The sequence below is a fragment of the Martes martes genome (genome assembly GCF_963455335.1).
Source record: "Martes martes genome assembly, chromosome: 4".
Lineage (NCBI taxonomy): Eukaryota > Metazoa > Chordata > Mammalia > Carnivora > Mustelidae > Martes > Martes martes.
In genome coordinates this window covers 118,166,864-118,182,571 of record NC_137891.1, presented here as the reverse complement: position 1 = coordinate 118,182,571, position 15,708 = coordinate 118,166,864, and the positions used below count along the sequence as shown (strand labels likewise).

The window sequence follows — 15,708 nt, the reverse complement described above, 5'->3', positions numbered from 1 at the left end:
AACAAGCTTGTGAAGTGAGTACAAGTCACACATTACTATCCCCATAAATGGATGTGGCACCTGAGGCCCAAAGATATTGAATAACTCGCTTGAAATTCCACACTGAGCCAGTAACACATGAAAATTAAGAATTTAATCCCCTTGGCATTGAGACTGTACCAGAGAGGTTTGCCATTTAGTGTACCCTTTGTACTTATGCCCATGTTACCAGGACTAAAACTGCTCCTTGGATTTATCAATGGTCACGATTGGGAGGATCCATGTATGATCGTTTTGCCAGATGGGAGGCCAAGGCCCTTACACTGCTGTTTTGGTGCAATCCTAGTTAATGCCATAAAGTCTCTCCCTGCCTGCTCATGCACTGCTTATCATGTCTAACCCCATACCACTGGCTATCTGTGAGAGGGTTCTACTGCAAGCAATATGCCAGTTCTCATCTCCTTTCCCTTGTATTGTATGATACAATTAAATTATGATGTATACTTGTATTTTAATGTTATATTTATAACTGTACATATGCCCAAAGGCTTTAGCAGGAGTTACATTTTTATATCTTGAAAAAAAATACATATTCAAAACATCAGTTTTTGAAAAGCAAGAAAATTTCTTTAGTAGTTTTCCTCTTTTTGCAAGAGAAAAGTTTAAGTTTTCCTCAGCTACTTTATGAAGCATTAGATCACTTTGTAAAGCTTATTTTTTTTTTACCTTCATTGAAAAGATTCTAGAGGTTCTTTTGGCTGTTTTGTTTTGTTTTGCATATGTGGCATAGAGGTGACAATCTATTTCAACTCAGTATTTCAAGTCCATGACCATTTACTGGGTTCTAAGTTCTTGAGATTAAAAAAAACAACAACAACAAAAAAACAAAACTAGAATTCCTCTAGGAATTTACTAACTAGTGAATGTGGAAAACAAAACAGAAAACAGTATAACAACTTTGTATTAGGCTTCTGTATAAGGTTGCAATTGAAGTTTAATTGCAGTTGTTAGTCAGACAGTCACGAGGAAAAAAGGAGAGCCAAAGAAATATTTGAACTGAATCTCCAAGACTATGTATGGGCCTAACAGAGCAAGTATATATCTAAGCAAAGAGAATCACATGAGCTGAGACCTAGAAACATCAAATATAGGAGATTCACTTTGTTAGTGATTCACTGACAAGACCAGAGATGATGAGACAATATGGTGGGGAGAAGCTCTTGAAGGCCCTTTTATTCCAAATTAAAGAGATGAGGGTTTTTAACTTCCATGTTATGTAGATCCATCATTGAGTTTTATAGAGGACTGGGGTTGGTGATGGAGGGGTGCAAGAGGTCATGACCAAGAACAGAGTGTTCAAGAAAAGACTAATGGAAAAAAGAAGACTAATGAAATCACCCAGGCTAGTTAAACAGCATTCTTGGAAGACAGTTGTTAATTCACTAAACAAATAATTCAATTTTACCATTGTGAACTAACTAATGATGATGTGTATCAACCAGAATTCAGTCAGAAAAACGGAAACCACTCTAGGTATGTCATGCAGAAATGGACCCAACAGAAGGAACTGGAGACATAAGATCTACTGGAAAGGCTAAGGGAGAAAAGTTTGTTGAGCAGCCACCACTAGCATCGAGGAGATCAAGAAATGCCTAAATTAAAAACATAAGGGCAATGATGATCTCAGCATCTCCAGCACCTGAGTGGTAGAGAACTGCAGAACACCCAGAAACCTCTAGCAAAACCTATTTGCCTTCTGCCATAGATCAAACATCTTCCCAATGCTGCCCAGAAACAATAGTGATTCTGATTCCCTTTTACTTTCTGTCTCTTTTAAAACTGCCTTTCCCTCGTGGAATAAACAAACAAACAAACAAACAAAGAAAACAGAATTCCACTGACAGAGATTTCAAGAAATTTGTTCTGATGCTTCAAAATCCCCATACCACTGATCGTGCGGAGAAGATGGGAAATGGTACTGAGTTGCCAATAGGCAGTCTAGCATACTGTGTAAGGAAAGTCAAGATCTAGGGCAAATATTACTTAAATGGTGTTAATAGTAAAATGTAACAGTCAGATACATTGGAAAAACAAAATAACAAACAAAAAATGAGAGGACTAGTTCCCAAGAATTCTTAGACTCTGCTCTTTTCTAATCTAATTCCCCAAAGTTTTTCCCAATTCAGATGTACCAAAAATCAGTGATTCAAGCCCTGCCCACTCATTGGGTCTTCTGAAATCAGTTCCAACTAACTCAGTCTTAAAAAATTACTCATGATGATTCATAAGACTTTTGAAGATTTGAGGGACACAGAAAATTTTTGGTTTTGACATACTAAAATGGTATTAAGTACTTAAGAATAAAATCTCATATGAGAATGATTGCAGATTCCCATGGAATTTTCTATGCATTCTCAAACACATAGAAAAGATCCATGAAGTTTTGTAATTCTGACCCTCTACAAAAACACATACAAACACACACTAAGGTCCTTCTATGTTTTAACTATTTCGCCTTGCTCTTAGGACAAAGTCCAGACTTGTCAGTAAGGTCTACCAAGCACTGGTAGTTATGACCCTTCGCTACCTCTCTAGGTCCATCTCACACCCCTCTTTCAGTTCTTCCCTACACTAGTCCTTCTTCATCTGCCAGGAATGTGCTTTCCCCTACTTCTTCTGCCTCCTCCCATTCATCTTTCAAGGGTCAGTTTACACGGCATTTACCTTGGAGGCCTTCTCTGCTCATCAGTCTAAGGTCTCCATTACTCTCCCCCACCCTGTCATATTTTATGCTTTTTCCACACAGAATTTACCTAGTGTAATCACATAATTATGTGCATAATTTATTGTTAATTATTTACTGCATTTCTGTCTCTTCCAGCAAATTTTACGAAGACTATGACCTCCATTTGCCTTGTTTATAATTGTGTCTTCAGGGTCCAGCACAGAGTCTGTCTTAGAGGCACTCAATATCTATTTGTGAGGGGAAGGAAAGAAGGAAGTAAGGAAAGGAAAGAAGGGAGGGAGGGAGGGAGAGAAGGAGGGAAAGAAAGAGGGGAGGGAGGGAGGGAGGAAGAAGTGAGAAAAAAAGTATGAAGAAGAGAGAGAGAGAGGAAGATCAGCACCTCTGGTCCCTCTCACCATTCTGTATAATAGCCACTTTCTTATAAACAGATTCTTTGAAGTCATTTCTCTGCTTATTCCCTTAAAGTTCGAGAACAGTAGAAACTGATGCATTCCTTCACTTCAACTTGCTTAATGTATACATGTAAATGAGGACACTTGAATTCTTTCTGAGGCCAAACGAAGTCTCACTATCTTTGAAGACATGAACAATGGACCACTGCCTTGGGAATGGACATTGCATGTAAGAGAATAACAAGTGTCAACAAAGAGAAGTAAGAAGAAGCCACATCCATGGGCCCTAGATCAGATTCTTGCCATTGAACAAGCACTAGGCGTTCTGGGTATCTAGTCCAGGAACAAGAAAGCTTTTTCAGCAGCCACAACACCCACCCTCTTTTCTTGAAACTTTTGATCTGTGGCAGCTGCATCTTCAGAGTGGCAGTTACCCAAAAATGAGTGAAATTAGCAGGAAAAACACTTATTTGCATGTTATCATCTAAAATAGGCCATGAGATGGGGAAAGGGAGGAACATTTTGATTCGAAATTACTGTAGACTGTAGCCAGAAGAAGTTGGCTGTTTCTTTTCAAATGTGTTATCAATAGGTGATTGTCAGATGACTCATGCTTTTACACGTAAGCTATATAAGAGATCCAAATGCAAAACCCAGCACTCAGGGACACCGTTTGGATTTTTAATGCTCCCTTGGAAACCTAGAGCCCTCAAAGCAATGAACAGATTACAATGAAGCATAAATACGATATTTTCATTTCTGACAGTCTTATTCTAAAATGGCCTGTTATTTAAAGGAAAATGATATCCATTTTTAGTAGCCCAACACTGAAATCTAAAGAGTTAAGAAACCCTCCACTTGGATAAACTCATAAACATATGAAAATTAATTTTGCATTATTCTTTGAGACTTCGCACTTACGAGACAAGTGGCAAAACTGGCACTGTCTTTCTGTTATTCTGTCGACGTAAAAGGAAAGAACACAAATAGGGATGTGGCAATTTTCCACTCCTTTTTCTGCCCCTCGGCAGCTGAATGGCATCACTGTGCAGAAGCAACTGAAACAGCAGAGATGTTGATGATCAATGTATTGAACAATCTCACAAGAGCAGGGTCGACAGCCAAGTTTAGGAATATGTTGATGGGAGAAGTCACACACAGCATCTAGCTAAGAAACTCTTCAGAAACTGCCTGGGTGGAATAAAAGCACAGAAGTGAACAGTGTGGGCTCTCATGTCAGTCTGCCTACATTTGCCTCTCTGGCCCTGCTACTTTCCAACAGCGGAACTCTGTACATTCACCCCTCTGTACCTCACTTGTCTTACCTGTAAAACAGGAGGAATAATGTTATATCTTGAATGATTGTTGTGAGGCTTAAATGAGCTAGTCAATGTGAGGTGGTTAGGATAGTCACCTGAAGCATAGTAAAGCAGAGATAAATGGTACTATTACAATGACGACACTTTCTGAAGAAAGTGTTCCAAAGCCTGGACTCTTCCTCCAAAGTAAACATATTCATGAGTACCTTTGGGTATCTTCATTCATTATAGGTGCCATATACTTTCATAAATACGCCCAGAATGAAAATAACTCTGTGTTTATGACACTGAGCCACACATAAATGTTCATCTAAGGCAGTTTCTGTAAAGAGCCAGAGAGTAAATATCTTGGGCTTTGCAAATGCTCAACTATGTTGTTGTAGCTTTAAAGCAGCTACAGACAATATTAATGAGTTAATGAACAGGCTGTGTTTCAATAAAACTTTATTTACAAAAACAAAAGGTGGACTAAATTTGGTCCCCAGGGTATAGTTTACATACTCCTGATTCAATGGATTCTTCAACTCAGAAATTTTGTACAAGTAGTTTCTTAAATGAAAGAATTAAGAAAAGTAGGATTCAAATCTCCTTAGATATTTAGTCCAAGGCTTCACAAGGCATTCTGAGCATGTGAGTGAAGTCCTTCCTGACATCACACTTAAATCCACTTTAGGCACTGCAAAAGACTTAGTTCCCTTCCAACTTGCAAATAAAACCTCAAACTCATATCAGTTTCCTTTTAATAACGGTAGTCCACCATTTAATAAATATTTACTCTGCAGTAGCCAATGTTCCAAAGGAATTAAGGGCCATCTCACTTAATACATTATGATGATGGCAAATTCCAGTAGCACTATTTTCGGAATGTACCCACATTCTGCTCACTTCTCCCACCACCACCAATACCATCATGATCCCGGGCACCTTCACTCTCATCTGGTTTATAGCTAAAGTCCATCTTCAACTTAGTCCATCCTCAACTTAGCAGCCAAAGTGTTCTTCACAAAATGTGTCAGGTCATGACACTCTTCTGCCTGGAACCTTTCAGGGGCTCTCCATCTCACTCAGAGCATAAGCCCCACTCATAACAGCAGCTGGTCAGATGCTCTGAGTTGGTTCTTATCTTCTTTCTGGCCTCCTCTCTTACTAATGTCACCCTCTACTTACTCTGAGTTTCCTGCCACAGGGGCTTGTGTTGACTCACTGTTTCCTTGACCACATGGCTTGATCATCCCCACCTTTAGGTCTTTGCTCAAATACCATCTTCCAAGTAAGCCTACTCAGACCCTCCCATTTCAAATTGCACCTCTGCCAGTCACCCTTCTTATTATCCTTCTCTACTTCTTTTTTCTCCATAACCTTATTATATACTTATTGTTTTTCTTTTGTTTTTTTTTTTGGGGGGGGGTGTTATTTGTTTATTGTCTGCTCCTACCCACTAAAGCAAGAGCTAAAAAGGGTAGGGACTTTTGTTCACATCTGTGTTTACAGCACTAAAATAATGCTTGCCACATGGTAGGTGCCTCACAAATATTTGTTGGGTGAATGACCCTATTAGATCCTTTCCCATGCACTAAGTATAGTTGTAAGTGCTTTAAAGTTATTATCTGCTTTAATCCTCACAAGCTTGTGAGCAGATGCTACTATAATCCACATTCTCAAATGAAGAAACCAAAGCCTTGAAAGGTTAAATGAATTGCCCACATCACATGGCAAGTAGTGGAGACATGCCCTTGAACATAGGCCATCCAGACCCAGCCTCTATGATTCCAACCACTACACTACACTCCCTTTATTTAATCTTCCCTTCTCCTTCAGTGAAGGACTGTGATTTTCCTGGTTTTTCACATCAAGAAAGTAAAATTTAGTGACATTAAGAAACTTACCCAAAGAAGGTATTTGCAAATGACACATCAGATAAAGGGCTAGTATCCAAAAACTATAAAGAACTTGTCAAACTCAACACCCAAAGAACAAATAATCCAATCAAGAAATGGGCAGAAGACACGAACAGATATTTCTGCAAAGACGACATCCAAATGACCAACAGACACTTGAAAAAGTGCTCAACACCACTTGGCATCAGGGAAATACACATCAAAACTACAATGAGATACCACATCACACCAGTCAGAATGGCTAAAATTAACAAATCAGGAAATGACAGATGTTGTTGAGGATGCGGGAAAAGGGGAACCCTCCTACACTGTTGGTGGGAATGCAAGCTAGTGCAGCCACTCTGGAAAATAGTTTGGATTTTCCTCAAGCAGTTGAAAACAGAGTTACTCTATGACCCAGCAATTGCACAACTGGTTATTTATCCCAAAGACACAAGTGTAGTGATCTGAAGGGGCATGTGCACCCCAATGTTTATAGCAGTAATGTCCATAATACCCAAATTATGGAAAGGGCCTAGATGTCCATCAACAGATGAATGGATGAAGAAGAGGTGGTATATATATATATATATATATACAATGGAATACTATGTAGATATCAAAAAAATGAAATCTTGCCATTTGCAGTGATGTGAGCAAATGCCACATGGAACTAGGGGGTATTATGCTAAGTGAATTAAGTCAATCAGAGAAAGACAATTATCATATGACCTCACTGATACAAAGAATTTGAGAAACAAGACAGAGGATCGTAAGAGAAGGGAGGGGAAAATGAAACAAGACAAAACCAGAGAGGGAGACAAACCATAAGAGACTCTTAATCTCAGGAAACAAACTGAGGGTTGCTGGAGGGGAAGAGATGGGAGGGACAGGATGACTGGGTGATGGGCATTGGGAAGGGTATGTGGTATGGTGAGCGCTGTGAACTGTGTAAGACTGATGCATCACACACCTGTACCCCTGAAACAAATAGTACGTTATATGTTAATAAAAAATAATAATAAAAAAATAAATGTACCCCCCCAAAAATTGCCCATGGTCACAAAGCCTGTAAACTGAGCAGCTATAATTTCAATTTCCACTTGCCTATCTGAAAAAAAAAAAAAGTCACAAAAAATCATCACATTTTTAAATGTTATGAGATTTGATGGGCTTTGACAAAACAAGACCAGTAAAATTTTACAAACACACAACGCTTTGCAAATTGATGCACTTAAGGCCACCATCCAGAAATCCCTTGTCCAACATCTCACCAAATGGGTCAGTTATCTGTAGGTCCTTCCAGAACTAAGGGAGTTGCCATACAACATCAATAAGCCTGGGGGGGAAAAAAAAACATTGTCATTGTCCCCATTACATTAAGGAGAAAGTAGAAAAGAATGATAAACACCCTTGTATAAGGTGACAGACCTGCCTGTAATAAAGGAGAGAATAAATTCAAGGACTTTACATTTCAAATTTGACCAGTTAGCTGATTCTGATGCTACTAAATTAAATTCTAGCCACCTAAAGTTCAGATATGTAAAAGTTGGGATTCAAGAAAAACAATGTACACAGAGAAATTAATTACTCTACCTGGAACACAAATGAAAGCAGTGCCTACCACTGAACCCATGTTGAGCCAGGACCTCTTGTACATGAAGGGAAATTACTGAACAAAGATCAGGATCAGCAACAATGGCTGAATTAGACCCCTCATCAGTAAGAAGGAAGGGCTGAGCAAATCCAAACAAAGGTGGCAAACACATGCAGGAACTGTTGTTTTGATTCCAGAAAACCATGAAAAAGAAGGGACCATCTGGAAATTCTAATTTTTAAAAGGACATGGATAAACACAAATGCCTTATTTTATATTTTATAAAAAATGGTAGGTACATAAGGAGGCTATAAATACTAAGGAGGTGCTCTTGCTTGCATTTTAAAGTGGTTAAAATTGCAACAATGCATCAAGAGGTATCACAAAAGACCCAGAATTTTAATAATTTGGAGAGGGCCACTGATGTACAAAGGCAAGGGGAGGGATTAGATTCTTGATATCCAGTTCTCATCACACCAGGAATCTCATATTAATGTTTGTTAGGAAAAGGAATCCACCATAATTCCTGCAGCCTTAATGTTGAACAGAAATGTCAATATGTTTTATTCAACCTTTTATTTTTCTTCATAAGGTAAAATCTGGCTCATATATCTAAGTGCATAATAACCTCCAAAATTCTAAAGAAAGACAAAAATATGTGCCTATATTTTAAAATTATTTAATAATTACTAAGTTTCTATCATTATCCAGAGTGCACATCTACAATTACAGAAATATTTTATGTATATATGTGTGTCTATGGGTGTGTGTGTATATATATGCATATACACACACAAAATCTTTTAACATATTTCTCAAAAGGTTAAGGAAATAAAATATTGTAAGAAAAAATCTAATATGATTTTAAATGTTACATGTGAAAGAACATTTTAAGCAGGTTCCACTGTGTCTGGATATATATACATCTGCACACAATCAGGATACGTATAATAAAAGGCAATCACAAAATCTCAGAATCTCGACAATGATGAATAGAAATAATTTGATTAGAGAATGTAACCTTTGAGGCCAAAGAAAGCTACATATAATCCTCAAAGCTGAACTCAATACTTGGGGGTGGGAGGGGAGGAGGAGAAATGAGATTTAAAAAATATTTTACTGAAGTTTCAATTCAGAATGTTGCTCTGGAACTGTTCAGAAAATATGGGCCATATCTTTACTATTATCTACGGCCACAGCCATGGGTGCGTGTGTGCATACGTACACACACACACACACACACACACACACACTCACACACACCCCTAAATGGAATTTGTCACTATAGGATATTTAAAAGCCAGACTTGCTGCATTTAAAATGTATGGAATTTATTTTTAAACCAGCCATATCTGAATTCAATGCCTTATATTTTGAGTTTTAATTCCAATCATGCTAATTTTAAGTCACAAACATATATCTGCCGGTAATGAAGGTTGTTTAATTAGGTCCAGATAAAATAGCTCCAATTCTGTTTCTGATCCACCTGTCAAAGCAAATCAGTCTTTTACATGGCTAAAAAAAAAACAAATTAGACTAGCTGATGACTTTTTGAATATTCAAGTAGACACACCGAGGATAAATCCAAACAGAACTTGTGACTGAACAAAAGCCTGAAACGTGACCTCAGAGATGAAGATATCTTACTCTGCTGAAAGCAGGTTTGCAAGAGGGGTCCTCCCAGGGTTTTGAACTCAAGGGCAGGGTGCTAAGAAGAAGTAATGAGAAGGATAACGAAAAGAAAACCAGCACTACAAGAAATCATATCTGCCACAGCTGAGGGCAACATACCAGCTCAACACAGTACAAGACAAATACAAACAATGGGGAAAACTGGGCCAGAATCAGGTGAACATTTTGTCTGTCAGGGTAACTGCAGAACCAGAGACATCCTGACTCAAGGAGTATGCATTATCCAGAATACAGAGAGATTATTGTCAAGTCTCCTAAAGATAGAAAATCTGTGTCCCTTACAGTCTAGTATGAATACTCTTAGAGAATGCTGCTCTTACATACCTAGCTTACTTGTGTATAAAGCACCATATATTTGGGAATCATGCCACAGAAACAGAGGTAAGGTGGCCATATGAATAGGAAGCTTTAGATGGGAGGATACAGAAGGGAGGAGTGAAAGAATAACCAGAAATCCAAATCCTTCCATTCTGACAGGTACTTGCTTCTAGATAAGACCCGCAGAATATCCCATCTTAACGTGGTTGACTCCTGAGCAGGTATGTTAAATGGAGTCAGTGGTCAAGGTTCCAAAGTAAGACTATCTCCTAATTCCACACTACTGCATTCAGAAAAGAGACTCATGCGCAGCTGTCTCATTTCCAAGTTGCTTTAAACAAGAGACACAAAAATAATAACAATCCATGGTGTAAACATTTCATATATATATATATGTGTGTGTGTGTGTGTGTGTGTGTATAAAAATATCATATCCTATATAATCATTTATTATATATTATATATTATACATATAATCATATATATATGAACACCTATTATTTGATTGTATTATATAATATGTATATTGTGTATATATAGTATATATTGTATATATATTGTATATTATATATTGTATATATACTGTATTATATAATATATATAGTATATATATTGTATATATCATATATATGATCTGCATGGATAATTCAATGGAAAAAAGATTTTAAAAAACTACAAAACAACTGGATATACATTTGGAATAAAATGAATCTCCATCTTTGTCTCATGCACAAAACCAACTCAAAACGGACAGTAGCTCTAAATGTAAAAAATAAAACTAAAAATTTTTAGACAAGTCTAGGATAAAATCTTCCTTTGGATAGGTAAATGTTTCTTAGATTAGGACAGAAAACACATGACTCATAGGAGAAGAAACTGATATACTGGACTTTAAAAGTATTTGTGCTTCTAAACATGACATTAAGAAAATAAAATACAAGGTACAGACTAAAAGAAAAGTCGCTATACCTATCTGACAAATAATAAGAAGAGAAATTTTAAAAACAGGCAAAAGATATGAACCAACACTTCAGAAAAAGTGATGTGCAAAGGGCTAATACACACAACAGAAGAGGGTTGCTATCATCAAGTCATCAGGGAAATGCAAATTAAAACCCCACTGAGATACCATCGTACACACCTTAAAAGGGTTAAAATTAAAAAGACTGATAATAACAAGTCTTGGCAAGGAAATGAAGCAACTGGAATTTTCATATTTTGTTGTTTTATAAATTGGCACAAACTCTTAGAAAACAGTTTGGTGGCTTAGGTTAAAAATTCCCTTGGCTAAAGGACGTAGAAAATTGATCTGAATCCATTTCAGCTCTGATTCAGTCATGCCTGCAAGTTACTTGATCCAGAAACTAGAAAATACCAAAGTACCTATCAACAGAATATTTCTGGGATAAGGAGTATAAGGTAACGTTTTGCAGGGATGGAAATGTTTTCCATATTTTGAGTGTGCTGCTAGTTACAAGTGTGTTAAACTTGTCAAAACTCCTTGAAATACACATTAAAATGGGTATCCCTTATTATTTGTAAATTATACCTCAATAAAGTTTATTTTAATAATACTAGAGTTTGGAAAATACCTAATTGAATCTATTTATATTACAGATGAAAATGAAGACCAAGGAACTTTGTCCAGCTCAGAGAGTTAGAAGAGCTAACGGCAGGTAAGCCAAAAATCCCATGTCCTAATCCCAACCTAGCACTCTCTCTGTGCACCTGCTGTATTTTCAGTGAACTACAGAATTCACTTAAATATATTTAGCCCAAAATGGCGTGGAGATTAAGACTTTTAATTCCTTGAAAATTAAGAGATTTTGTGGAGATGATGATTTTGTCTCCACAAATTCCATTCTCTCTTTTCTAAGAAATCAGTCTCAATTTCCACTCTGTTGTTCCCCATGTAAACCCATGTAATCTGGGGATTGAGCCCCAACTGCTGCTCTAAGGCTGTGACCCAGGTGTCAGACTGACATTGTCCAGTACAGCTGCCACTAGCTACATGTGGCTACTTGAAGTGTGGCTGGCTTAAGTTGAAATGTACTATAAATGTAAAATACAGTCTTCTAAATTTTTTGTAAAAAAAAAAAAGCTATTAATAAGTTTTATATTGATTTATGCTAAAAATAATATTTAAGATATATGGTGGAATAAAAAATATCTTCAAATTAATTCCACCTTTCTTTTTAACATCTCTACAGAAAATACTGAATTACATATGGAGTCAATTTAGGTAAGCATTGTATTTCCGTTAGTGCCAGTTTAGACAGTTAGTATATCCATAATCTTCATCAACCCTGCAATTGCACTACTGGGTATTTACTCCAAAGATAAAAAAGTAGTAAAAAGAAGGGTCATCTGTACCCCAATGTTCATAGCAGCAATGGCCACAGTCACCAAACTGTGGAAAGAACTAAGATGCCCTTCAATGGACAAATGGATAAAGAAGATATGGTCCATATATACAATGGAGTATTATGTCTCCATCAGAAAGGATGAATACCTAAATTTGGATCAATATGGATGGGACTGGAAGAGATTATGCTGAGTGAAATAAGTCAAGCAGAGAGAGTCAATTATCATATGGTTTCACTTAATTGTAGAACCTAAGGAATAACACAGAGGACATTGGGAGATGGGGAGGAGAAGTGAGTTGGGTGAAATCGGAGGGGGAGATGAACCATGAGAGACTGTGGACTCTGAGAAACAAACTGAGGGTTTTGGAGGGGAGAGGGGTGGGGGGTTGGATGAGCCTGATGGTGGGTATTAAGGAGGGCACATATTGCATGGAGCACTGGGTGTGGTGTATAAACAATGGAACACTGAAAAAATATAAAATAAAATAAAATAAAATTCTTCATCACATAGACTTGCTTTTAGAAATGCCTATGTCAGGTTATAGCAGAACTGGCTGTACATAATCCAGGGCATATCATATGTTAGCCAGTTGTGTTGGGCTGTCAGTTACACTTGAAAGGGTCAAACATATTATGGTTCCCAAACTGATATAAACAAAAATATTGAACTACCTTATATATATTGTCATACAATTCTCAGGCACCTTCACATTCATTATCTTCTTTTGTTTAATAAGGTAGTCATTATAATTATAAGGAAACTGGGATTCAAACAGAATAAGTGAGCTGACCAAGGTCAAGCTAAGAAATGAACAGAGTGGAGTTGCTAAACACAGGTCTTTGAATTCCAGACCCCACTTCTTCCTCCTTTGGCATCACACTTTGCTGACCCACCTAGAAGGTTACTTTTTGAATTTGAAGGTAACAGAATCAATGTAAATGGAGGTGACCTGGCATTTGTGGGTCCCTGTCCAGGAATTAATTCACTTAAAAGATGATTTATGACATGCTGCTAAGATTACTATCCATTCCAAACATTATCATGCCATATAAAGCGCATGGGGACTACTTACAGTACTATCAGAGAAGCAGTATCCTATAACTTGAGGGATAGAAATAGAAATTATTGATGAAAATGACCAAGTTTTTTTTTTTTTTTGAAGTCTCTGCTAACACTATAAAAAGGGGTAAGGTTGGATAATAAAGAGTTGATAACTCTTTGGGGCTGTCCAATGGAGAGTTAGACGCTATACATTGGGCCCAAGAATGCAAGCCACCAGGAAGATATATATATACTTTTTTAAGTAGGCTCCACATGTGGAGCCCAACGTGGGGCTTGGACTTAAGGCTGTGCGATCAAGACCTGAGCAGAGATTAAGAGTCAGACACTTAACTGACTGAACCATCCAGGAGCCCCAGAAGATATTTTCTATAGATTAGAAGTTCTGTGGCTTCAACAGTGGTCTTGGTGGACACCTCATTCCATGGTGTTCAAGATGCTCGGATTGGTTCTTTGGTTTCTTAGATGTCCTGACTCAGACATAAAAAGCATTTCATAGAGCTACAACTCTAAAAGTATATTTTTGAGTGAACATAAATTTTATATTTTGGATTTTGTATTAGTTTAAATGAATTCCCTGGAGCATGACTATCCCATAAAAAGTAATAATAATGATATTTTTGAATATGTAATACAGAGTACAAGGCCCCAATTCTCTACCAAAATGCACACACCTTATAAACTAAGCCTAAAAATGACAGCAGACTACTCCCCACCTTGGTCTTTTTTTATAAAAGAAAGCACAAGAATTAGGGTGATACATGTCTTGGGTTTGCCAGAATGGCTCTGATTTCAAAATCCTTTATCATTGTCCCCATTAGAAAACAGCTTATGCCCTGATTAAAACATCCACCCTGGATTTTAGTTATCAAAACCTGAGCTAAATTTTATAGACCTAACCTCAAATCGTTGTCCTCACAGAACCTGGAGTCTAGTTGAGGAACTGAGGAAAGTACACACATCAAAGGAATAGAAGGCATGGAATTTACATTAAGTGCCAAAAGACAGGGCATAATCTCCTGAGCACACACCAACCGTTAACCAAGTTTTCCTCTCTTCTGCAGTCTGATACCCAAGGGTCCCAGACAGGAACACTTCTCAGCAAGTTCTGGGCAAGTGGCGATAGTTGTTTTACCTCTCTGTGCCTAAATCACTTCATCTGTAAAAAAAAAGCATGATAACACCTATTTCACAGGGATGTTGTGGACATTAAACATGTGCCTATAAGCACTTAAAACAATGCCACATACACCATAAAGCAAACTGCCAAGGGCAGCCAACAACAGCATTAACAAAATCAGCTCTCATTACCATTTTTTCTCAAGTGGCTTAGTTTAATGTCACACCATAAGAAAATACTTATGTGTTGCTCCTTCAAACAAATAAACAAACAAATCAGTGGGTTTTCCTGTGGAATCTGTTAGTCCAGGAATCTCCCGCTACTGAAATTCTCTGAGGTGAAGGACCTTAGCTTTGCAGCCGGCCCCCCGCCTCCAGCATGGCAGAGGGGCAGCAGCAAGTTTAAAAGTTATGAGCCAGTAATTTCACCCCAAGTATGTCTTTAAAGCTTCCTTTCCAAATCCGTTTCCTCCAATGAAAGTTGCTGTATAAGCAAAAAATATTATTAGTATTAATAAAAATATTTCAGCCATGCTGCTTCTTGCATCATATGTAATTCATTAGCAGCAGCTCGTAGGCGAGGCAAAATTTTCTTGTCAAATAATGTTTTATGGGTCTTTAGAACATTATACTCACTGGGTGTCCCCACATCATGATGAGACCTCCCTAGGAGGGAAGACAGACGGCAAAGGCTTTTCGAAGCCCTTTCTTGCTCAGATCTGCTTGGGGGAAAGGTTAGTTTCTGCTTTTTGCTCAGCAGCTGCCACGCAGTGCCACGGAGTCTAGATGCTTCTCGAAAGGGCGCGTGTGTGTTGTGTTGCTCTTGGAAATAGGATTAACAATGGTGCTAGCTCAAAACAAGAAATTAAATATAAAAAGGTTAATGAAAGGTTTTGGTCTTGATCACAGTGACCATGAAGAAGACCAGAGAAATGGCCATTTTACAATGAAAATACCCCAGTGCACTGTTATTTATCCCCATTGCCCTATGTAGCGGGCCATGATTAATCATATAAATCACCTGGTGAAGTAAATTCTAAGATTCCCTTCCTGTCATATAAGTTGGTTGGCTGGGTTACTGTTAAAACTTATGGAAAGATATTTTTTCTGATATTCTGATATAAAATACTCCAGTTAAAAAGATCTCTTAGGTTGGGATTATAGGAAAAACTTGAGGCAGGAAACTTTAGTGGTTTTTTAAAAGCTCATTTGATTTTAAGGGTGGATAAACACCTCCCATTCA

The 15,708-nt window shown here is 37.6% G+C and overlaps 1 protein-coding gene across 3 annotated transcripts in view; it reads right to left on the bottom strand.

Moving 5' to 3' along the window:
* Positions 1-15,708, bottom strand: part of LOC308341538 (uncharacterized protein) — a 204,795-nt gene that overhangs the window by 149,294 nt on the left and 39,793 nt on the right. Inside the window, exon 2 of one of the 3 annotated variants that reach the window (XM_080801568.1) lies at positions 7,588-7,652. The exons of the other annotated variants lie outside the window; for them this stretch is intronic. The gene's annotated coding sequence lies outside the window, so the exon portion shown is untranslated. The remainder of the gene's footprint in view (positions 1-7,587; positions 7,653-15,708) is intronic. 3 annotated transcript variants of the gene reach the window in all.